We start from the raw sequence: 26,936 nt of genomic DNA, 5'->3' as shown, positions 1-26,936 counted from the left end.
GACAACAACGTTTAGGATCCAATTTCTCCTGTTACCCTTGGAAAAATACAAAACTGACGGATAAAAAATAATTTTTGTGGAAAAAAAATAATTTTTACATTTTTATTTTCACAGCTTTGCGTTTTAACCTGCAGTGAAAAACTTGGGGGTTCAAAGTTCTAACAACACATCTAGCTTAGTTCCTTGGCGGGTCTAGTTTCCAATTTGTGGTAACTTTTGGGTGGTTTCTACTGATTAGGTACATCAGGGGCCCTGCAAACTCAGTATGATGCCTGCAGACCATTCCATCTAAGTCTGCATTCCAAATGGCCCTCCTTCCCTTACAAGCTCTGCCATGCGCCCAAACAGTGGTTGCCCAACACACATATGGGGTATCAGCGTACTCCGGACAAATTGGACAACAACTTTTTGGATCCAATTTCTCCTATTACGCTTTGGAAAATACAAAACTAGAGGCTAAAAAATAATTTTTGTGGGAAAAAAATAAATTTTATTTTCACGGCTCTGCGTTATAAACTGTAGTGAAACACTTGGGGGTTCAAAGTGCTCACCACACATCTAGACAAGTTCCTTAGGGGGTCTAGTTTCCAAAATGGTGTCACTTGTGGGGGGTTTCAATGTTTAGGCACATCAGGGGCTCTCCAAACGCGATATGGCGTCCCATCTCAATTCCAGTCAATTTAGCATTGGAAAGTCAAACGGCGCTCCTTCCCTTCCGAGCTCTGCCATGCACCCTAACAGTAGTTTACCCCCACATATGGGATATCGGCGTACTCAGGACAAATTGCACAACAACTTTTTGTGTCCAATTCCTTCTGTTACCCTTGGGAAAATAAAAAATTGGGGCGAAAAGATCATTTTTGTGAAAAAATATGATTTTTTATTTTTATGGTTCTACATTCTAAACTTCTGTGAAGCACTTGGTGGGTCAAAGTTCTCACCACGAATCTAGATAAGTTCCTTAGGGGGTCTACTTTCAAAAATGGTGTCATTTGTGGGTGATTTCAATGCTTAGGCATATCAGGGGCTATCCAAACGCGACATGGCGTCCCATCTCAATTCCAGTCAATTTTGCATTGGAAAGTCAAACGGCGCTCCTTCCCTTCCGAGGTCTGCCATGCATTCAAACAGTGGTTTACCCCCACATATGGGGTATCAGCGTACTCAGAAGAAATTGGACACAAAACTTTGTTATGCAATTTGTCCTGTTACCCTTGGGAAAATAAAAAATTGGATGCGAAAAGATCATTTCTGTCAAAAAATATGATTTTTTATTTTTACAGCTCTACATTATAAACTTCTGTGAAGCACTTGGTGGGTCAAAGTGCTCACCACACATCTAGATAAGTTCCATAGGGGGTCTACTTTTCAAAATGGTGTCACTTATGGGAGGTTTCAATGTTTAGGCACATCAGGGGCTATCCAAATGTGACATGGCGTCCCATCTCAATTCCAGTCAATTTTACATTGAAAAGTGAAATGGCGCTCCTTCCCTTCTGAGCTCTGCCATATGCCCAAACAGTGGTATACCCCCACGTATGGGGCATCAGCATACTCAGAACAATTTGTACAACAACTTTCAGGGTTACTCTTGGTAAAATAAAACAAATTGGAGCTAAAGTAATTTTTGGTGAAAAAAAGTTAAATGTTCATTTTTTTTTAAACATTCCAAAACTTCCTGTGAAACACCTGAAGGATAAATAAACTTCTTGAATGTGGTTTTGGGCACCTTGAGGGGTGCAGTTTTTAGAATGGTGTCACACTTGGGCATTTTCTATCATATAGACCCCTTAAAGTGACTTCAATTGTGATGTAGTCCCTAAAAAAATGGTGTTGTAAAAATGAGAAATTCCTGGTCAACTTTTAACCCTTATAACTCCCTAACAAAAAAATATTTTGGTTCCAAAATTGTGCTGATGTAAAGTAGACATGTGGGAAATGTTACTTATTAAGTATTTTGTGTGACATAACTCTGTGATTTAAGCGCATAAAAATTCACATTTGGAAAACTGCAAAATTTTCTAAATTTTTGCCAAATTTCCGTTTTTTTCACAATTAAACTCAGGTAATATCAAATAAATTTTACAACTATCATGAAGTACAATATGTCACGAGAAAACACGGTCAAAATCACTGGGGTCCGTTGAAGCGTTCCAGAGTTATAACCTCATAAATTGACAGTGGTCAGAATTGTAAAAATTGGCCCGGTCATTAACGTGCAAACCACCCTTGGGGGTAAAGGGGTTAGCTAGCATGACACTTTTATAGATCAGATTGTTCAGGATGCGGCGATACCAAACATGTGTACTTTTTTGTTTAATTTTTTTTTTTTTACATAAAAATTTGTATTTCTTAGTGGATTCATTTATTTATTATTATTATTATGTAATTTTTTTTACTTTTTTAAATTTTTATTTTCCTTTTTTACCTAGTCCCTTTATGGAAATTTCACTTTTGGTGAAAGACTTGGTGTCTTGGGGGTCGTTTTGACAACTCCGGGTCACCATGGCAATTATCGGACCCCCTCGGTCACGTCACAAGACGCTGATCTGAAGGCAGATGGAGCTCCCGTCCCTCTGCCTCCCTCCTTAATGCTGCTATCACATTATATCTCAGCATTTAGGGGGTTAACAGCCAGGGTCGGCGCTGACATCGCTCCTGGCTGTTATTGCTGACGCTCGGCGACGGCCACTGCTACAGCTGAGCTGCTGCACTGATCGTGCAAGAAAGTGCTGATATTTCAGCAACTCCTGACGATCATGCTGTGATCGGTCAGTCAGAATGACTGACCAATCACAGCAATCTGAGTGTGGGGACCGGCAACATGGCTCCCCGTAACTCTTCCCGTGCCTCTCAGCTGTCACAGACCGCCGTCAGCACTGAATTGTCACTGCTTGTTTACATGCAGTGACAGTCTAAATGCATGACGGATACAGTCCGTCCTGATGAGGGAACTGACACCCGACCATGATGGACTGTCAGTGGATGTTAAGGGGTAAATTAATGATAGGCAATGTGCACACCTGCATTTTTGCTGCCTTTTATGCCAATTAAAAGCTGTTTTTTATAGTACCAGCAAAAGCTATGAGATTTCAGAAATCTCATTGACATGCTTGTTTTTTTTCGTGACTGAATTGGAAACCTGCTGCGTTTTTTAAAACAGTAACATGTCCATTCTCTCAGTCAGCATTTTTGCAGCAGTTTAAACCATAATGTCTAATGGTATCCTCACATTAGCATGGCTATTAGTATTAGTACAGCTTAATGAAATTAGTAATATGTGTTAAATTAAACAAAATTTCACCATTTCAATTCCCTACCAATGTGTGAAAGTAAACTATGCCTGACCAACTCAATGCACTGTCAGTGTGCTAAGTAAACTATGGCCTGCCTATTCAACTTCCCCCAGCTGTTTTTATATTTGCAATTGTATATTTTTTCATGAACTTTTTGTTCAGAAAAGTCACATTTATTCCACCATAAAAAAACATTTTCCACTAGATAATTTGATTACATTGTCCTTTTTTCCAAAAATGCTTTATGGTTCTGCATACGTCTTGCATTGGTGGCTTGTATTGTTCATGCTTGCATGGTGGAAGCAAAGCTAAACTTTGGAATCCTGAAAAAGGAAGGCAGCAAAAATGCCAGCAAAACCTGTGTTTTTTTTATTACCAATAGATCAGGTTTTAGCTGCAGCAAAAAAGCAACGTGTTAACATAGCTTAAGTTTGTCCAAAGCAGAGATGCCAGCCTTGCCCTTGAGGAGTAGGAGCTAAAGAGCAATGAAGAGAAGACGCCGAGAGAAGACATTGCACAGAGAGAAGTGAATGAGTGGAATTTGCAACAAATACTTGACATGATGGGACAGCGGGCCTGAGCCCTCAAATTGGGACTTTCCCACTGAATTCAAGACTGTTGGGATATTTGGTGTCATTAAAACATTCTTAGATGGCGATGTAAATGCAAATATAAAAAATCTTACAGCTCTTGGAAGTAGGGTAAGAAAAAACAAAAATGCCTAACTCCTCCCGATCCAAAAGTGGTTAAGGTGCACAAGTAATATTTAAGTTACCGTACTATTTAAGGCATTCACAAGCGGTTATTAGAAAAATTTTGATTAGTTAGCATGACCTTCCATAATATGTTTTTTTGCTTACCTCTATAAAATGCACGTCGCTCTACGTTATTGATCAACATTTGAGATTTCTTGCTGTAAAATAAAAATGTGATGATTAGGCATTACGAATAGATCATTCCACCTTTGATTAGTAATATTGCACCCAGTAAAACTATTACTGTGTGCTATGATCACAGACAGCTGAAATATTAAACTCTGGCACTGGGGCCTCTCTGGCTGTTACATAAGGTATCCTGTTATGTGACATTGCTCAGAAGAAAACACAACAGGCAATGAAAAATGAAAAGATTCTCTTCTAATGATGTACAGTTGACATTGTCACTAGTGATGCACATCTATATCTGTAGCAATTTGCTCTTGTGTCACTATTGATTTCACATATATTTTTGGGAGCAAAGCAATGGAAAAATGTTTTAATGATTGCTCATAGCATGAATGAAGGGCAACTGGCTTCATCTGGTAAAAGTCAAGTGCTTCAGAGGATTAGTGAAAACCTGAAACTCCTGCTGTGTTCCTCCTTCAAGGCTTGGTTATTCTAAAACTATTCCATTAGAGAGCACTGAAAACCAGCTATACATATAGCCATTGTGTCACTCAGAGTTTTCGGCACTGTTACGGCTTGTGATAAAAGTTCTCATTCAGGATTTATAAAAGAATCTGCTCTCAGACTTGCCTCCGTGGTGGCTGGTAATTAATATCAGAGCTTTTGAAATCAGGAGTAAAGCTATCATCCAAGTGTGAAATTTTACCACTCGTGTTATCACTTCTCAGAATGGGTCAGTTGAGTTTAACACCTAGTAAGCAGTCTGTTTACTGATCATTGATATCAGTGCTGGAAATAAAATAAAGGTGTAATCGCCATTCATAGCACAAAATTCAGAGGTTACTTTGGAAAAATGATCTAGACAATTTATAGAGGGTTTACAAATAGAATTAATTGTACAGTTAAAATATATACAACCAGTAGGGTACATAAAAGAAAGTGTGCCACATAGCAAATAGCAATATAGGCCACCATTATGATGCCTACTTTTCTTATATAGGACAGAAGTTGCTGGTGTTTATTTCCACTATGACTTTTCAATGACCCTTTGACATAATTTCTATACACCTAATTGTTAATAATGAAGTTTCACTGACATGGGAAGTCCTCCACAGGTTCCTGTCACCCAATAAAAAAAGATGGGACTGATACAAACTGGGTCCCAATTTTCAAGTATCGTAGCATCCACAGTGTGAAAAAGTGTTTGCCCCTTCCTGATTTCCTATTCTTTTGCATGTTTGTCACACTTAAATGTTTCAGATCACCAAACAAATTTAAATATTTGACAAAGATAACACAAGAAAGCACAAAATGCAGTTTTAAAGTTAAGGAATTTATTATTAAAGAAAAAGAAATCCAAACCTATAGGGTCTTGTATGAAAAAGTGATTGCCCCCTAAACCTAATAACTAGTTGGACTGCAATCAAGCATTTACGATAAGACAATGAGTCTTTTACAACGCTCTGGAGGAATTTTGTCACACTCAACTTTGCAGAATTGTTGTAATTCAGCGACATTGGAGGGTTTCTGCCTTTTTAAGGTCATGCCACAGCATCTCAATCGGATTAAGGTCAGGATTTTGACTAGGCCACTCCAAAGTCTAAATTTTGTTTTTCTTAAGCCATTCAGAGGTGGACATGCTGGTGTGTTTTGTATCATTGTCCTGCTGCATAATCCAAGTGCACTTCAGCTTGAAGTCATGAACAGATGTCCAGACATTCAGCTTCAGGACTTTATGGTAGACAGCAGAATTCATGGTTCCATTTACCATAGCAAGTCTTCCAGGTCCTTAGGCAGCAAAACAGACCCAGACCATCACACTATCAGCACCATATTTTACTGTTGGTATGATGTCCCTTTTCTGAAATGCCATGTTACTTCTACGCCAGATGTAATGGGACATACACCTTCCAAAAAGTTCAATTTTTGTCTTGTCAGTCCACAGAGTATTCTCCCAAAAGTCTTAGAGATCATCTAGATGTTTTCTGACAAAACGTAGATGAGCCTTTATGTTCTTATTGCTCAGCAGTGGTTTTTGTCTTGGATCTCTTCCATGCAGGCCATTTTTGCCCAGTCTCTTTCTAATGGTAAAGTCATGAAAACTTATCTTAACTGAGGCAAGAGAGGCCTGCACTTCTTTGAATGTTATTGTGGGGTATTTTGTGAACTCCTGGATGAGTTGTTGTTGGGCTCTTGGGGTAATTTTGGACTGCTGTCCACTCCTGAGAAGGTTCACCACTATTCCTTGTGTTCTCCATTTGTGAATAATGGCTCTCACTGTGTTTCAAGAGAGTCCCAAAGCTTTAGAAATGGCTTTATAACCTTTTCCAGACTGATAGATCTCAATTACTTTGTTTCTCATTTGTTTCGGAATTTCTTTGAAACACTGCATAATATCTAGCTTTTGAGGATATTTTGGTCTACTTCACTTTGTCAGGCAGGTCCTATTTAAGTGATTTCTTGATTGAGAACAGGTGTGGAAGTAATCAGACCAGAGTGTGACTAGGGAAACTGAAACTCAGCTTCCCAAATATGCAATAAACCATAGTTAATTTATGCTTTAATGGGGGGAAGCAATCACTTTTTCACACAGGGCCCTGTAGATTTGAATTTCCTTTTCCCTTAATAATAAAGACCTTAATTTAAAAATGGCATTTTGTGTTTACTTGTCTTATCTTTGTCTAATATTTTAACATTTGTTTGGTGATCTGAAACATTTAAATGTGACAAACATGGAAAACAATAGGAAATCAGGAAAGGGCAAACACACAACTGTATATGGCCTATCTCTACAGTATGTTCACCCATTGTCCCATTTTAACATTTATCTCATAAATGATATTTGTTAAAAGAGTTTGAATTTAACGTAATACATTTTCAGTATCTTCTACCATGGGCAGTATATATTTGTTAAAAATAAAAACATGATGGAGGATGGAAAAAAGCAGGACATTGGTAGGACCATCTTGAGGTCCATGTCTAATTCTGGCTTGTATGGAGGCATATTTGCAATATCTAAGACTTTTAACTAGGTGTGCTTAAAGCAGTATAAGATCTATTTTTTGTTCTATGGCATTCTAATTTTAGGAATTTAGTATTTTTAAAGATTAATGGAACCTCGTATATCACAATAAAATTGTTTCACTACAAATGGCACCCATGCTTTCATGCGCAGTGCATGGTCTTGAAGCTCAACCCCATAATAAATAGGACTGGTCTATAGCCCGGAACACACCACACAGATGGGAGAAACAAAATTTTTGACCAGTTATATCCTGATCACTTAGCCTAATATTTAAAGCACCACTCCAGCATTTTTTTATTGGACTGCTTCATATAGTCTGATATGTAACAGCCTCTGTCTTCATCTGCTATCAGGCCTTTCTGGTTGGTCTTCTACAAGTTGCTCCAGTGTTTGGTGGATGAACCAAGATCACTTTTTACTGTTATGAAATTATTAAACAAATCCCAGGAACATTCTAAGTGTGTATATATATATATATATATACATATATATATATATATATATATATACACAGTGGGGCAAAAAAGTATTTAGTCAGTCAGACATCACTGCTCTAGAGGAGATCTGCATGGAGGAATGGGCCAACATAGCAAAAACAGTGTGTGGCAACCTTGTGAAGACTTACAGAAAACGTTTGACCTCTGTCATTGCCAACAAAGGATATATTACAAAGTATTGAGATGAAATTTTGTTTCTGACCAAATACTTATTTTCCACCATAATATGCAAATAAAATGTTAAAAAAACAGACAATGTGATTTTCTGGATTTTTTTTTCTCAGTTTGTCTCCCATAGTTGAGATCTACCTATGATGTAAATTACAGACGCCTCTCATCTTTTTAAGTGGTGGAACTTGCACTATTGCTGACTGACTAAATACTTTTTTGCCCCACTGTATATATATATATATATATATACTCGAGTATAAGCCAAGATTTTCAGCCCAAATTTTTGGGCTAAAAGTGCCCCTCTCGGCTTATACTCGAGTCACGGTCAGCGGCAGGGTCGGCGGGTCATTTCTCTAATGAGCGGTAACGGTGACCGCTGATAGAGGAAGAGGCTGCGGCACTGAAGACCAGCTGTCCGGGGGAAGGAGCGGGACGCCGGGAGCAGGTAAGTATAACATATTCACCTGTCCGCGTTCCACACGCCGGGCGCCGCTCTGTCTTCGTGTCCTCTTGCAGTGACTGTTCAGGTCAGAGGGCTCAATGACGTACTAGTGTGCGCGCCGCACTCTGCCTGATCAGTCAGTGCAGAGAGACGCCAAGACGGGACGCTGAGGAGCTGCAAGCAAGAGAGGTGAGTACGGCATTATTTTTTTATTGTAGCAGCAGCAGCAATGGCACAGCTTTCTATGGTACATCTATGGGGCAATAATGAACGGTGCAGAGCACTATATGGCACAGCTATGGGGCAATAATGAACGGTGCAGAGCACTATATGGCACAGCTATGGGGCAATAATGAACAGTGCAGAGCACTATATGGCACAGCTATGGGGCCATAATGAACGGTAGCTGCTGCATTTTCCACACTAGGCTTATACTCGAGTCAATAAGTTTTCCCAGTTTTTTGTGGCAAAATTAGGGGGGTTGGCTTATACTCGGGTCGGCTTATACTCGAGTATATACGGTATATATATATATATATATATATATATATATATATGTATGTGTATATATATATATATATATATATATATATATACTAGATGGCAGCCCGATTCTAAAGAATCGGGAGTCTAGAATCCATATATACTTTATTTATTCAAATGTAAGAATAATACAATTAATAAATAATAGTAAGAAAGAACAAAAATAATAGGCAGTATATGGAGAAAACACCAAACAAAAGTTCAAAATTGGTGTGAAAATGTCACTGAACCACTTCAAAACTAAATATATATAGTTTTGGTAAATGGTATTATCATTTTTTTGACGAAATTCGGCAGGAGCTTGAAGAGCAACGTCACTGGGCCCGCCTCCACGCAGTAGAAACTTGCTGTGAGGTAAAAATTCAAAAATCACACCAAAATGGCGGGCGGAGTGTGTCACAGTACGGCACGTTTCTGATTGGTCGCTCGCAGCAGGCGGCAACCAATCAGACACTGGACACTGTTGACGTCACTTATCTCCGGACATTAGCTCCGGACATTAGCTCCGGACATTAGCTCCGGACAAAGCCACGGAAGTTGGCACAAATTGCAGGAAGTAGTATTCTAGGCAATTATATATTAGATAGTCATCATTTGACCTTAAATTCATCTAATAATATTAGAAGGTACATCAAAAGATTATACTGCCCAGACAATCGGCAAAACTTCCAAAATCAAATATGCATCAAAAAAGGAGAATAGGAAGTGATGAGCCATAAAATAACATGATTTTGATTAGTACAAATATGTTTAAAAACAATTAAAAATTAATATGAAGCAGGGACAATGCTATGCAAAAAACACCCATCAAATAATGGCAAAGTATTGCTAATAAGTAAGGTGTAAAAAAGAGTAGTAGGAAAAAAACTCCAAAATAAACGGAGTTGTTGACAAGGCCTACATATACAGTGGGGCAAAAAAGTATTTAGTCAGTCAGCAATAGTGCAAGTTCCACCACTTAAAAAGATGAGAGGCGTCTGTAATTTACATCATAGGTAGACCTCAACTATGGGAGACAAACTGAGAAAAAAAATCCAGAAAATCACATTGTCTGTTTTTTTAACATTTTATTTGCATATTATGGTGGAAAATAAGTATTTGGTCAGAAACAAACAATCAAGATTTCTGGCTCTCACAGACCTGTAACTTCTTCTTTAAGAGTCTCCTCTTTCCTCCACTCATTACCTATAGTAATGGCACCTGTTTAAACTTGTTATCAGTATAAAAAGACACCTGTGCACACCCTCAAACAGTCTGACTCCAAACTCCACTATGGTGAAGACCAAAGAGCTGTCAAAGGACACCAGAAACAAAATTGTAGCCCTGCACCAGGCTGGGAAGACTGAATCTGCAATAGCCAACCAGATTGGAGTGAAGGAATCAACAGTGGGAGCAATAATTAGAAAATGGAAGACATACAAGACCACTGATAATCTCCCTTGATCTGGGGCTCCACGCAAAATCCCACCCCGTGGGGTCAGAATGATCACAAGAACGGTGAGCAAAAATCCCAGAACCACGCGGGGGGACCTAGTGAATGAACTGCAGAGAGCTGGGACCAATGTAACAAGGCCTACCATAAGTAACACACTACGCCACCATGGACTCAGATCCTGCAGTGCCAGACGTGTCCCACTGCTTAAGCCAGTACATGTCTGGGCCCGTCTGAAGTTTGCTAGAGAGCATTTGGATGATCCAGAGGAGTTTTGGGAGAATGTCCTATGGTCTGATGAAACCAAACTGGAACTGTTTGGTAGAAACACAACTTGTCGTGTTTGGAGGAAAAAGAATACTGAGTTGCATCCATCAAACACAATACCTACTGTAAAGCATGGTGGTGGAAACATCATGCTTTGGGGCTGTTTCTCTGCAAAGGGGCCAGGACGACTGATCCGGGTACATGAAAGAATGAATGGGGCCATGTATCGTGAGATTTTGAGTGCAAACCTCCTTCCATCAGCAAGGGCATTGAAGATGAAACATGGCTGGGTCTTTCAACATGACAATGATCCAAAGCACACCGCCAGGGCAACGAAGGAGAGGCTTCGTAAGAAGCATTTCAAGGTCCTGGAGTGGCCTAGCCAGTCTCCAGATCTCAACCCTATAGAAAACCTTTGGAGGGAGTTGAAAGTCCGTGTTGCCAAGCGAAAAGCCAAAAACATCACTCCTCTAGAGGAGATCTGCATGGAGGAATGGGCCAACATACCAACAACAGTGTGTGGCAACCTTGTGAAGACTTACAGAAAACGTTTGACCTCTGTCATTGCCAGCAAAGGATATATTACAAAGTATTGAGATGAAATTTTGTTTCTGACCAAATACTTATTTTCCACCATAGTATGCAAATAAAATGTTAAAAAAACAGACAATGTGATTTTCTGGATTTTTTTTTCTCAGTTTGTCTCCCATAGTTGAGGTCTACCTATGATGTAAATTACAGACGCCTCTCATCTTTTTAAGTGGTGGAACTTGCACTATTGCTGATTGACTAAATACTTTTTTGCCCCACTGTATAAAGAATTTCTCAAGGTAGTTAATTCAAAAAAACTTCTCATAGGTATAATGGACCCAAGGAAGGGTTAAATAAGAAAAACACCTAATGGAAGCAATGACCCAGCAAAAAAAAGCCGCCTGTGTGCTGACTGGGTACCACACAGAGCGTGCAGGAGACAGCGCTAGAGATAAGCGCTGTCCCCTGCATCTGGTGCTGAAGCGGCCATTCATATCTTCTCTCCAGCAGCGTTCGCTGGAAAGAAGATATCAAAAATCCTTTTTTTTTGTCCTCGTGTGTAAAATAAAGATCCCTGTCGCCAGAAAGCCCTCCCACCCCCTGTGCGCCATCCCCCCCCCCCGCTGTTACTAAAATACTCACCCGGCTCCCTCGCAGCGTCCTGTCCTTGCCGCACCTTCTCCTGTATGAGTGGTCACGTGGTGCCGCTGATTACAGTAATGATATGCGGCTCCACCCCTATGGGAGGTGGAGCCGCATATTCATGACTGTAATCGGCGGCCCCACGTGACCCCTCATACAGGAGAAGGTGCGGCGAGGACAGGATGCTGCGAGGGAGCTGGGTGAGTATTTAAATAACAGCGGGCGGGCGCACAGGGGGTGGGAGGGGGGTGGCGACAGGGATATTTATTTTAAACACGAGGACAAAAAAAAAGGATTTTTCATATCTTCTTTCCAGCGAACGCTGCTGGAGAGAAGATATGAATGGCCGCTTCAGCACCACGTGGGGGGGACAGCGCTTACAGTAGCGCTGTCTCCTGCACGGCACACGGACTGCACATGGATAGCGTCCATCTGCGGTACGTGTTTTACACAGACCCATTGACTTTAATGGGTCCGTGCAATCCGTGCCCTCCCACGAACACGGACATGTCTCCGTGTTTTGCACACGGACACACGGTCCGTGAAAACACGCTGACATGTGCAGTGACACATTGCTTTCAATGTGTCTACGTGAGTCAGTGTCTCCAGTACGTGAGGAAACTGTCACCTCACGTACCGGAGCCAATGACGTGTGAAACCGGCCTTAATGAGAGAGAAACCAGGAGTGTTTTGAGCTTAAAAAATCAATTTTATTCAACCAAAAATCACATAAAAAAAACCTCCAGGATAATATTAAAAAAGAGCACAAAAGTGGTAATTAATACTGAAAGGACAATCTCTGTACAGGTAGGTATTCAAGTAATGTGAGTCAGAGAAAAAGTTTAAACAACAAATCTATAATGCTATTTTTCATCCTTTTTATAATAGACTTCTCAATGTAAGTCTGTGAGAGCCAGAACGAGACTCTCATGGACATATATTTTAGAGCTTGTGACCATTAGCTCTGACTTACGGTCAGTCAGAAGTTATGGCTACATCATGGCGGATCAGGACCGGAGAGGCGCCGGGAAGAGCTGAAGTTGGCGGCTGGTGAGTAAAATACTAGTGTCAGGGAACTTAGATTAATGGATTAATGGCACCATGTCAAAGCAAAAATAAAAAAAACTGTAGTGATGCTTTAAATTAATATTTTATAAGTTACTCCCATTACAGATGTGAAAATATATTGGCTTGATCCTGCTTTCATGAGCACCACTGGTGGACACAGACAGACGTGGGCCCCTGTGCAAGAACAAGATTTGGGCACTTGGCAGCCCAAGAGCTCCTCATGATGCACAATTCCACTGGCTTTGGAGGTAAAAATGGGCCCCCTTACATCTTAGACCCCTGTGTAACTGCACAGGTTGCAGCAATCATATGTCCATCCCTAAAATGAAGAAAAATAGCAGCAACACTCCAAATGTTGGTGAAAAAAATCCTTAGTCCTTTATTTTACAAAGAATTGCATAGACAAGGTTGTGCGGGCAAGGACAAGTGCAGATTATGCAGAAAAGAGAAACAGGACGATGGCCGTTTCATGTTATTCACGCTAGTGCAGCGCCCCAGAGTCCTGGTCGTTGCAGTAATGTCGTTCTTCCACCAGGGGGAGCGATGTTACCTCTGATGGCACCAAAGGAGTTCACCCTGCCAGGTATCACAGCCACACACACACTTCACACGCCGGTCCACCAGGTGGAGCTAAGGGTTCTGTTCACTAGGCCACTCCTCACATAGGGTAAAACTGGTGGGTTGGTTAGGAAGTCAGGCAGTTGGAGTCAGGAGAAGGAGAGGGAGAGAAGCAGACTGGGCTCGGCCCAGGGAATTCCTGTCAGGCAGACAGAGGAAAAAGGAAGAACATCAGCAGCTCAGTGGGAAAGAAGGACACGGAGCTGCGCCTGCAACCCATGTGGCAGCCTCCTAAGAAAGGACACGAAAGGAAGTGTGCTGTAGTGAGTGAGCACAGAGGTCATAACAACAGGAGTGAAACATCAGTGGGAGACCAGCTAGAAGCAGGCTGCCTCCATCTGAAGCGCAGATCCGGTGGCTGGAACACCGAGGGAGTAATACACTCTATGCTTTACTTCAGAGACCGGCAGGACAGTCGATTCCAAGTTAGCTGTCCGACCTAAACACCTAAGCAGACAAGGTGGCAACGCAGAGGAGGGGCGACACTAGGGTCCCTATAAAATAGCCTCAGGCCACCACCGTCATACGGGTATGTCCTATCCATCTGGGGGACAGAGAGAGAGAGAAGTAACAACAGTGAGGACCTTATGGTAGCTAATGCAAGTAGGGACCTACTACGTTACTGTGTGCAAGGGGAAGGCTACTGATTTCCACCTGCATAAGGGGACTCTGGAATTGCCATCAGACCGCCCAGACCCTGCCTATCCTGTCATCCGGTACTCTGGACTGTGGATGCTAAAGCCTTCAGTAAAGGTAAAGAGACTGCACCCATTGTGTCCTCGTTATTCACCGCGCCTTGCACCATCCACCATCAACATCTACACTTCTGGGAAGCCCTGGGGATATACGTCACTTGTGGGAAGGTACACCATCTAGCTGCCATTCCATCACCCCAGTGGACCCCCAAGCAGCGTCGGTCACCCTGACCGAATACCACAGGTGGCGTCACGAACACTACCGTTATCTACGAACTCTGTCTTTTATTGGGTGCCCCTCATAGGGTCATGGTCCGAGTCGGGCCACCGTGACATCCTCGCTGAGGGAACTGAAGGACCCGGTACCGAGTACCCCATTGCCCTTATGTGGGGGCGATCCAAATCTTGGCGTCACAAACAGGATCTACTTAAGCCTGAGAATTCGGGTCATGTGTGCCTTAGAACTGTGCCAGAATTGTATTTGAACTGTTTCTGCTGAAAGAACTGGGTATTGCCGTTTACCGCCAAGAATTCCCACCAAAACTGCCGCCATTACAGCGCCACGAGGAGCGCAGAAGAAGAAGAAGGGCGTGGAGTTGTGGGTGTGAACGAATTGAGAAGCGCGAAAAACAATGGCCGACCAGTCTAAATATCTCTGTACCTTGAGGACGTGTCCGTCAGCAGCCGAGATCCGCCTCCTGATCCTCAACGGCGGGCGGAGACAAAGAAAACGAAACCGCCCCAGAAGAAGAGAGCGGGAAAAGGACGAGGAGGACAACAGCCACATGGAGGACACCATGGCCAGCCGCCCGGAACTGGAGCGTGGGGTCGAAGCAGAGGACTCCCCAAGTTATCTGGAGAGGCACCGAGACCAGGCATCCACAGTTAGCACCGACTTCCTGCAGGCTGGAGTGGACGAGCTGATTGAACAGCTTCTGCAGCTGTGGGTGAAGACCAAGACCCTGTACCGAACACCGCTGCCAGCACCGCTGCCAGCACCGCTGCAGACGCCGCCGCCAGTGGAACCGACCGGTGACGGAGGGACCGCATCTGAAGCAGGCATGACAAACAACCCTGCCCTGTTTACCGACACCACTCCAGCGACTGCTCCTGCCACAGCTACTGACTCCATTCCAGTGACTGATCTTGCAGCAGCCGCTCCCTCTGCTGCAGCAAATGCCCATACTCAAGCTACGCAGACCCCCATCTGGAGTGAGGGAGCCCCCTATGTAGCACCTGGTAGCCGCCAGTATCCAGCCGGGCTACCTCCACCTGTGCTACCTCCAGAACTCCAGTAAACCTTGAAAAACCGAAACTGTAAATAGTTAAACTTTTCTTTCTCTGCTTTAAACCCGTTCAGGGTTAATCCTTATAGGGATCCCTTCGTTCACCCGGGATCCCTATTTGTTCCAGTTTTGCACAAGTTATCATGGTTTTAAAGAACTGCGGAATCATGAACTGAGCATGGTCACAAACTGTTCCTGTAAATAGTTTGCACCTTCTTAAAGGTGCTCTCTACGGGTTTTACAAGAAGGAAGACTTTGCGAAGAAACTGTTCCTGATGATGACGTGAAAGTTTCTATGGTCTTAAAGTTTATAACTGACTTGTTGATTGTTTGCACTACCTCAGAAAAGACTAGTTTCCCTCTTAAAGGGAATGTTCGGTTGTTGCACCTTAATAATGTTTACATAGCTGGTAATATGTAGCTAGATAGTGATAGAAAGCTTGATGATGTACTCTAAATAAAAATGAGGTTTTAGGAAGAAAGATGCAGTAGGCCCGTGGGGTAGACAGATAGTCCTGCATGTGAATAAAAAGAATAAAGACAATGTTGAAATTGCACATTAAGGGTTAATGATAGTATACCCTTAGAGGGTACTTGCACTTAGTAGATAGAATACCTGTATGGGTAATTGTGTTTCATAGTTAGATAGTAATTGTTTTCCAATTTGCCTTTAAAAGTCAAATGCACAATGTAAATATGTTCTTGTTTGTTACGTTCAAGTGTTCCCACCTCCCATAAAGGGAAGCACTGTTAAATTAATTTGTTTTATAGCATTTCAAAATTTTGCATGTCTTTTGCTAACCTGTAATTCTTGTGTTCTTTTCCCAGCCCGGGAGTGCTGGATTTAACGGGGGGGGGGGGGGGGGGAACGCAGCGCCCCAGAGTCCTGGTCGTTGCAGTAATGTCGTTCTTCCACCAGGGGGAGCGATGTTACCTCTGATAGCACCAAAGGAGTTCACCCTGCCAGGTATCACAGCCACACACACTTCACACGCCGGTCCACCAGGGGGAGCTAAGGGTTCTGTTCACTAGGCCACTCCTCACATAGGGTAAAACTGGTGGGTTGGTTAGGAAGTCAGGCAGTTGGAGTCAGGAGAAGGAGAGGGAGAGAAGCAGACTGGGCTCGGCCCAGGGAATTCCTGTCAGGCAGACAGAGGAAAAAGGAAGAACATCAGCGGCTCAGTGGGAAAGAAGGACACGGAGCTGCGCCTGCAACCCATGCGGCAGCCTCCTAAGAAAGGACACGAAAGGAAGTGTGCTGTAGTGAATGTGCACAGAAGTCATAGCAACAGGAGTGAAACATCAGTGGGAGACCTGCTAGAAGCAGGCTGCCTCCATCTGAAGCACAGATCCGGTGGCCGGAACACCGAGGGAGTAATAGACTCTACGCTTTACTTCAGAGACCGGCAGGGCAGTCGATTCCAAGTTGGCTGTCCGACTTAAACATCTAAGCAGACAAGGTGGCAATGCGGAGGAGGGGTGACACTATGGTCCCTATAAAATAGCCTCAGGCCACCACCGTCATATGGGTATGTCCTATCCATCTGGGGGACAGAGAGAGAGAGAAGTAACAACAGTGAGGACCTTATGGTAGCTAATGCAAGTAGGGACCTACTACGTTACTCTGCGCAAGGGGAAGGCTACTGATTTCCACCTGGATAAGGGGACTCTGGAATTGCCATCAGACCGGCCGGTCCCTGCCTACCCTGTCATCCGGCACTCTGGACTGTGGATGCTGAAGCCTTCAGTAAAGGTAAAGAGACTGCACCCATTGTGTCCTCATTATTCACCGCGCCTTGCACCATCCACCATCAACATCTACACTTCTGGGAAGCCCTGGGGATATACTTCACCTGTGGGAAGGTATACCATCTAGCTGCCATTCCATCACCCCAGTGGACCCCCAAGCAGTGGAGTCACGAACACTACCGTTATCTACAAACTCTGCCTTTTATTGGGCGCCCCTCATAGGGCCACGATCCGGGTCGGGCCACCGTGACATCCTCGCTGAGGGAACTGAAGTTCCCGGTACCGAGTACCCCATTGCCCTTACGTGGGGGCGATCCACTTCCACGGGTCATGTCGCTTTCCAGCAAGCACCTTCAACAGCTTGATTCAACCACTGTGTTGTGTCCGTGATTCCGCATCTACTCTGCGATAATAGTAAGTAAAGTGCGCTACTCAGTGCCATTTGCTTTTTTCTTGCTTTTGGATATGTCCATCCCTGATGAGCACACATACCTGATTAAGACTCCCACACAAAATAATTAAAGTTTTCCAAACCCATCACCGGGTACATCCTAACATCTATTATGTATCACAGCCTACCAGATCTCCCGACAGTCGATAGATAATGCTCTCTCCCCATTAAAAGCAAATGAACATTCTGCCAAGGCAAATGGCCAATGTGTATAGTGGGATCAGCAGAGATGAGTGTGTATGGTCAGGATTACAGTTTCCTTTCATAGTAGGTCAATTATGCCTTTTCCTGGTGATGTCAGTACTATAAATCCCAGAATGTACTGTTGGTATTGTAAAGGTTTCAAAACGGATGAATTTTGAGGTAGGCACGGGAAGCAGTTTCAGTAAAACGTCTGAGCTGGTTTATTAAGACTCCATAAACCACTCAGGATAACGAAGCAAAAACAGCCTTTTCCGGCACAAAGTGAAAATGTAAAGCAAATAGTCCATACAGTAGTGCTTGTTCACCTGCTCGAGTTGGTGTACAGATCTTTAGTCCTTAACAAAGACACACACTGGAGGTTTGCACACCTCCATCCACACATAGACCCTGAATGAGACAACTGGTCTTCTTTTTATCTGCCATACCATGCCTCGGGCTGAGGATATGTGAGCTGCCAGTCTCACCGATCTCTATGACTGCTTGTAAACCCGGCTCTGACATGCCCTATTAATTCTCTCAGCACTATACGTGCTGCAGCCTGCTTTTCTTGGCTTACATCACTGAGGCTACCAACCTCGATGATATATACTGTATCTCCCCTTGAGGACCTGTCTGGCAGCCATCTTATAGTATAAGGAGGAAAAGCTAGTTTTATTTCTGCTATTGTCAGGTTTGATAAAAAAAAATATATATAGTATCAGCTAAAATAATAATTATCAATGTTATTAATAATTACACTTTAAGATATAGCATTAAATATGTATCTTCTTTTTAACAAGCTGGATACATATAACATTTTCTTTGTTCATAATCCGTTTTCAGTGCAGGGCTGGAAATCCAAGTTGATCCTGTGGAAAATCTGTGCTCATTTGAGTACAATAAAGCTGTGTCTGTACGTAGAAAGTCTAAATCCTATTGAACATCCCTCTGATGTAATGGAAGAAACTCAATTCCAGCCAACATATTTTATGTCATTATTAAAGTACCAATTAGACAAAATCTATGAATTTTAGCATTCTCCTGTACAGCCTCTTATCAGGGTTAATTCACATTTCACTTTCATGACCTGTTAGAATGTTAGGAAATTCCATTTGGAAAATGTACGGCATTGCTGACAGATGAAAATGATGGCTGGATTTATAAGTAGCTACAACAAAGGTTTACATTAATTCATATATTTGTATTTGACTTTGTATAGCTGATGAAATGTATGTGTGGTAAGTTCACTTTCAAGGAGTTAAATAAGTCAGGAGTGTCACTGTTTTCCATATAGTTGCTGTACATTTTTCTAAGCAGGAGTTTGATATGGATGAACTGAGGTGTGGTTTGTGCTGGTTGGGGTACAGTTTGCTTGAATTAATGAAAGCCCTAATTTGTTCAAAAATTTTACAGTGGAATGTTAGTAATCCAGGACGGAAGGTTGTTATGGACCCATGCCATAACGTTTGTTGGGGGATTCCTCCCACATAACAGTATCACTTAAAGGGGTTTCCCAGGTAAAATAAAACTTTTCCCAGAAGACGGAATATGTAAAAAATAACAAACTGAATGATATTCACTTACTGGCACCCACTTGGCCCCTACACAGGCTGTTCCAAGGTTTGCGCAGAGACGCAAAGCAATGAGGTCATTATTGCACCAGGCAATTGCAGTCTGTGATTGGCCGCAGCAGCCATGAGACTTAACGCATCATCATAAAACATTCTATTATGCACTGCTCAAGTCAACTGATCACTTAAGTCAAGCGCAGACTGCAGCGGTCTGGCAGATGGTGGAATAGTGATATCACTGCTTCCTGTCCATGTGCAGACCACCTGCGCTGGATCCAGGTGCCACTAGGTGAGTATGACTGTGTTATTTTCTTTTAACCGGATAACCCCTTTAAGTGGGTTTTAAAATGATTTCAAATATAAACCTGTGTTTATAAACATGTGTATGTACTACAGTGTCAGTATGTTAATATACTCCATGGCCATATTCCAAGGTGTCCATCGCTGTTCCAGTCTTCTTCTGAGTTATGTGATGGCAAATCAGTATCTCCGGATAATACTTTACTCTATGCAATAGATACTCTATTTTACAATGCACGCCAATAAAGCCTCGTTCTAACGGTCCATAGACTCACTGTACATAGTAAAAAACAATAGTTCTCTAAATGCGGGCCATAATATATGTTATACTATTCCTTTCTATTGTTATCAAATGTCGAATGTTCTTTTGTAAAAGCTGCATAATCACCTCTTCTGACACATTAAAACTTTTATATTGTTGGAGATACACTTTAAAACGAAGGCTCTAGGTCAGGGGTCTCAAACTCTACAGGGTATATGGGCCACATACAGAAAAAAATTTAATTTGGGAGGTCACATTCTTTGGAGCACAAAGTGACATTTTTAGGGATACCATTTTTATATACACCTTTAGAACATTTTTGCCGTGTTTTTTAAAAAAAATTTAGACCACTGCCAACTGCACAATAACAGAAGGAAACACTAGCTTCTGCACCATCAATCGTTTATACAGGTCGATTGGTCACCCATTACAGGGAGCCTGTGGCTTCAGGGGTGCGGTTTAGAGAGCAAAAAACGAAGACGCAAGAGCAGAAAATGAACTGGGAGTTAAGGGGATAATTATACTCACCTGCCGGGCAGTCTGGTGAGGTAATCCTTTTTAATGCATAAAAACTTATCTTTCTTCTTTAACCCCGTTACCCCCAAGGGTGGTTTGCACATTAATGACCGGGACAATTTTTACAATTCTGACCACTGTCCATCTATGAGGTTATAACTCTGGAACGCTTCAACGGATCCCGCTGATTCTGACATTGTTTTCTTGTGACATATTGTACTTCATGTTAGGCTTCTTTCACACTTCAGTTGTTTGGCGTCAGTCACTTCCGACATAGTGACGGATCGACGGATCCGTCACAATTGTTGAGAAAACGGTTCAAACGGATCCGTTTTTTTGACGGATCCGTTACTTGGGGGTTGTCTGGGAAAAGTATCTACTTTTTGGAGCATGCGCAATTGAAAAAGCGGATTGGGGCGACGGATCCGCCGAAATGACAGTCGCGCCCATAGGCGGCCATTCCATGGAATGGAGGAGGCGATGGATCCGTCGCGATCCACCATTTCGGCGTTGACAAAAAACCTTTCAATGTCCGTCTATGTCTAGACAACGTCCGCCAAATTTCGACGGATCCGTCGCATGGCGGATAGAACGGACAACCATCCGTCACAATCCGTCGCTAATGCAAGTCTATGGGAAAATAATGGATCCGTAAAAAAAAAATGACTGATCCGTTATTTGAGGAAAATGGCGGTTTTAGACTGACGCCAAACAACTGAAGTGTGAAAGAGGCCTTAGTGGTAAAATTTATTTGATATTACCTGCATTCATTTGTGAAAAAAAACGGAAATTTAGCAAAATATTTGAAAATTTTGCAATTTTCCAACTTTGAATTTTTGAACTTTTTTTATTTTTTAGCCCCCAGTTTTGTATTTTTCCAAGGGTAACAGGAGAAATTTGACCCCAAAAGTTGTTGTGCAATTTGTCCTGAGTACGCTGATACCCCATATATGGGAGAAAACTACTGTTTGTGTGCATGGCAGAGCTTGGAAGGGAAGGAGCGCCGTTTGAAATACAGACTTAGATGGAATGGTCTGCAGGCGTCACATTGCTTTTGCAGAGCCCCTGATGTACCTAATCAGTAGAAACACCATATAAGTGACCACATATTGGAAACTAGACCCCCTAAGGAACTTATCTAGATGTATTGTGAGAACTTTGAACCCCCAAGTTCTTTTTTTTTCTCCACAAAAATTATTTTTTAGCCCCCAAATTTTTATTTTCCCAGGGGTAACCAGAGTAATTGGACCACAAAAGTTGTTGCCCAATTTATACTGAGTACTCTGATACCCCATATGTTGGGGTAAACCCCTGTTTGGACGCACGGGAGAGCTCGGAATGGAAAGAGCACTGTTTTACTGTTTCAACACAGAATTGGCTGGAATTGAGATCAGATGCCATGTTGCGTTTGGAGAGCTCCTGATGTGCCTAAACAGTGGAAACCCCCCAATTCTAACTGAAACCCCATCCCAAACACACCCCTAACCCTATTCCCAACCCTAACCATAACCCTAACCACACCCCTAACCTGAACATGTCCCTAACCCTAATGCCAACCACATCATTAACCCTAACACACCCCTAACCCTAATCCCAACACTAACCACACCCCTAACTCTAACACACCCCTAACCCTAATCCCAACCATAACCCTAACCACACCCCTAACCCTGACATACCCCTAACCCTAATCCCAACCCTAATCCCAACCATAAATGTAATCCAAACCCTAACCCTAACTTTAGCCGCAACCCTAACATTAGCCCCAACCCTAATGGTAGCCCCAACCCTAACTGAAGCCCTAACCCTAACTTTAGCCTTAACCCTAACTTTAGCCTTAACCCTAGCTTTAGCCCCAAACCTAACCCTTACTTTAGCACCAACCCTAACCCTAACTTTAGCGCCAACCCTAACCGTAGCCCAAACCCTAATCCTAACTTTAGCCCCAATCCTAACCCTAACTTTAGCGCCAACCCTAACCCTAATTTTAGCCCTAACCCTAACTGTAGCCCCAACCATAACCCTAACTGTTGCCCCAACCCTAACCCTAATTGTAGCCGCAACCCTAACTGTAGCCCCAACCCTAACTGTAGCCCTAATCATAACTGTAGCCCCAACCCTAACCCTAACTTTAGCCCCAACCCTATCCCTAGCCCTAACTCTAGCCCTAACCCTAACCCTAATGGGAAAATGGAAATAAATACATTTTTACCATTTTATTATTTTTCACTAACTAAAGGGGTGATGAATTGGGGTTTGATTTACTTTTATAGCAGGTTTTTTAGCGGATTTTTATGATTGGCAGCTGTCACACACTAAAAGACGCTTTCTATTGCAAAAAATAGTTTTTGTGTCTCCACATTTTGAAAGTTACAATTTTTCCATATTTTGGTCCACAGAGTCATGTGAGGTCTTGTTTTTTGCAGGACGAGTTGACGTTTTTATTGGTACATTTTCGTGAACGTCACATTTTTTGATCGCTTTTTATTTCGATTTTTGTGAGGCAGAATGAACAAAAACTGCAATTCGTGAATTTATTTGGGGGAGGCGTTTATACCGTTCTACGTATGATAAAATTGATAAAGCAGTTTTATTCTTCAGATAAGTACGATTACAACGATACATTATTTATTTTATATTTTTATGTTTTTGCGCTTTTATACGATAAAATCCATTTTATATAAAAAAATATTATTTTTGCATCGCTGTATTCTGAGGACTATCACGTTTTTATTTTTTCGTGGATGACACTCTATGGCAGCTCATTTTTTGCGGGACAAGATGATGTTTTCAGCGGTACCATGGTTATTTACATCCGTCATTTTGATTGCTTGTTATTCCACTTTTTATTTGACAGTATGATAATAAAGCGTTGTTTTTTGCCTCGTTTTTTTTTACGGTGATCACTGAAGGGGTTAACTAGTGGGACAGTTTTATAGGTCGGGTCGATACGGACACGGCGATACTAAATATGTGTACTTTTATTGTTTTTTGTTATTTAGATAAATGTATTTATTGGAACAATATATATATTTTTTTTCTTTATTTAGGATTTTTTTTACTTTGTAACATTGTCCCAGGTTGACATCATGTTACAGTGACAGATCGCTGATCTGACACTTTGCAGTGCACTGTGTCAGATCAGCGATTTGACAGGCGCTGCAGGGAGGCTTGCTGGCTCCTGCTCTGAGCAGGCGCTTGTAAGCCACCTCCCTGCAGGACCCAGAAGCAGGGCTGGATTTAAGAGGTGGGTGGCCCGGGGCCCATTTTGGAGGGAGGCCCATTTTTCAAGGTGTTACTATATGTAATGCAAAAACACAAAATGAAACAAATGCAAGTTTATTTACAAAAATCATTTACGCAGAGTAATTCAGGTAAAATCATTCATTTTTTACAATCCAGGCACTATCACTAATGATGTCACTAAAGTCCAATTCACGCAGTATATCTCACTCGATGCTCATGATGGCCAAATTTACAAGTCGTTCCTGTTTCATGGATGTCCTTAATCGGTATTCAAATAATTTGAGTTTTAAGAAGGAACGCTCACCACTGCAGTTTGTTACCATCAAAATTAGATATATCCTTAGACAGTGTCGGACTGGGTTGACAAGGGCCCACTAGTAACATTGACTTTAAGGGGCCCACTTTTCACCTGCATGCAAATATTATACTACCTTCGTTCACAAATTTACCTATATCTCAATATAATAATAAACTGGGTAGGGTGGTGATGAATGAATGATGAGATGCTGCTTTTTTTCTGTACAGAGTGAATCATGTGAATTATGCCAAGTACTATACATACAGTGGGTTTGGGGGCCCAGATCTACACAGGGGCCCACCAGGGGATTCCCCTGTTACCCTGTGGGCCAGTCCAAACCTGTCCTTAGAGCGATCTCTATATTTGGGAAAATGTCCTGCACACCCTTTTCCATGATAAACTTGTACATGAAAAGTTCAGTGCTGATATCTTTTGGCTCCTCATCTGTGAATAAATTGGCAAATTACCACGACTCTGCCGCTCTGTGCCAGCCACTGAGATGTAGGACCGTAGCCAGGTCCCTACACTTTCAATAGTTTCTCTTTTGTTAAATGTTCCTTATCATTAGAAACGGTTCACAGCAAAGAGATGTGTATTTTACATGTTTTGAGATATTTATCCCTATATTGGTGGGAGGCCCCCGCTTGGTGGGTGGCCCAGGGCCCGGGCCACTTGGGCCCCCCCTAAATCCGGGCCTGCCCGGAAGGCCACCCGCGACCATTTTGGATCCGAGCCTGCAGGGAGGAGGACCTAGGAAACCCGCAGAGCAACACGATCACATCGCGTTGCTCCGAGGGTCTCAGGGAAGCACGCAGGGAGCCCCCTCCCTGCGGGATGGTTCCCTGTGCCGTTGGAACGCTGCGATCATCTTTGATCACAGTGTGCTGGGGGTTAATGTGCCAGGAGTGGTCCGTGACTGTTCCTGGCACATAGTGCCAGATGTCAGCTGTAATAATCAGCTGACACCTGGTGGTGATCGGCCGCGCTCCCCCCGTGAGGGTGGCCGATCGCTTATGACGTACTATTCTGTCCATGAGAAGTAGGGCCCACCGCAGAAGGACGGAATAGTACATATAATGACAGAAAGGGGTTAATTGAAGGTTGTTAAGGAAATCCGTGATGGCCTTGTCTGTCCCCGATTTCATAGTGTTAAATGACACCATTCATTCTACCACATAGTGTACTGGAAAGCAGGAAAAATATTCCAAGTGAGCTGAAATTGAAAAAAAAGTGCAATTTTTTTTTTTTTATCTTTTGAGTTTTTTATTCACCATGGTCACTATATGGCAAAACTGACCTGGTAATATGATTCTCCAGGTCAGTACGAGTGCGCAGATAAGAAACACCAATAGCTTTTTTTTTATTTAGTTGGAAAAAAAATTGAAATTTGCAAAAAATAATTTTGGTTTTGTCGCCACTTTCCGAGATCTGTAATGTTTTTATTTTTGGGATTTGTGGCTACGTGTGTTAGGTCTCGAGTTCCCGCTTCTGCACAGGGGGAATCTCGAGCCGTCTCCGCTGCGGTCCCCCATTCCTATCCAGCCGCAGTGGAGCCTGCTCAGCAGGGACGTCGGTCCCAGCGTCTTGCTCGGTCTCACTCTGTTCAGAGAGTTACTGCTGCTTCTTCAGCTCCTGCCATTAAAGTCAGTGCTGGTCAGCACCGAGTGGACTTCTCTGGGACTAAGTCCTTGTCTGCTCACACTGAGCATGCCCAGGGCAAGATCTCCCGTTGGAGATCGAGGGTCATGTGCTCAGACTCTGCAGCGCATTCTATTGGTCCTCTTGGCAGGTCTTGGAAGGGCAAAGTTTCTGTGGCCACTTCCTGTCCTGCAACTATATAAACTGCGCATGACCGCACGGCCATGCGCTAGTGTACAATTTAATACGTGTGTTTGTTGTGAGTGCAAGTCGTTCTTTAAATACCCCTACCCTATTGTATGACTGTTCGCGTATGGTGTATGGCTGCTATCTAGCGGCCGACTAATCACTCAACGTGTCACACACGTATCAGCGTCTATTGCTGTGACCGCCAGTGCGGTGCCACGCGCCAGTGTGCGCTTCCTGACCCACGTCTGGGTGATTAGTGGTACCTGCCAGCACGGCACAGTTCGCACTTCGGTGCTTTAATTATATATTTCCTTACACACCCAGTAGCGGTGTAGTGCCAGCAAGGGTCTAATCGGACTACAATCTCTGTTGGGGTTAAGTTCGCTGACCACTTGCTCGCGCTCTATGTGCGGTACCGCGGTCCTGTGACGCAACAGGATCGCTTTCTTCACGCTGGGTGAGGTTTAACCCACGCGTGTATACTTTTGGATACCGCCATATAGTCTGTCATTTCCTAGCAGCAGGTTTCACCTGCACGGTGGACCCCGGACTGCGAACGCATCTATATCATCTCACTTGGTGCGTTCCGCCAGTCCTAACAACGTGAGGACTTATATTTTGCATCCCGAGCTGACATTTTTACTGATATCATTTTGGGGAAGATACAATGTTTTGTTCGCCTCTTATTGAATTTTATTGCAAAGTTACAGCTGCCAAAAGAAAACATAATTCTGGTGTTTTTAACTTTTTATTGTTACACCATTTATAGATCTGATTAATTTACTTTATATTTTGATAGATCAGAAATTTACGAATGCAGCGATACCAAATATGCGTATTTTTATTTTTTAAATTGTTTTAATGCTTTTATTAGTGTAGCTCCTGCTGTAGAGGCTGGGGGTTCTCAAGAGTGTGGGGGCCCTGGTCAATTGCTCAATTTTATCTCCTACTGCCGGCCCTATGACCAGAAGACAAGGAGCAGTGGTATGATCAGACCTTGTCCCTGCACAGTCAGACACAGCCATTACACAGCACACAGCAGGGGCACATGTATCAGATTATCTCAGCACAGGAACATTTTATTTAAACACATCCAATTGTGGAACTTATTTTTATTCCAAGATTTATTGATTAAA

Source organism: Ranitomeya imitator, chromosome 4 (genome assembly GCF_032444005.1).
Source record: "Ranitomeya imitator isolate aRanImi1 chromosome 4, aRanImi1.pri, whole genome shotgun sequence".
Taxonomy (NCBI): domain Eukaryota; kingdom Metazoa; phylum Chordata; class Amphibia; order Anura; family Dendrobatidae; genus Ranitomeya; species Ranitomeya imitator.
Note: the sequence above shows the minus strand (reverse complement) of the source record.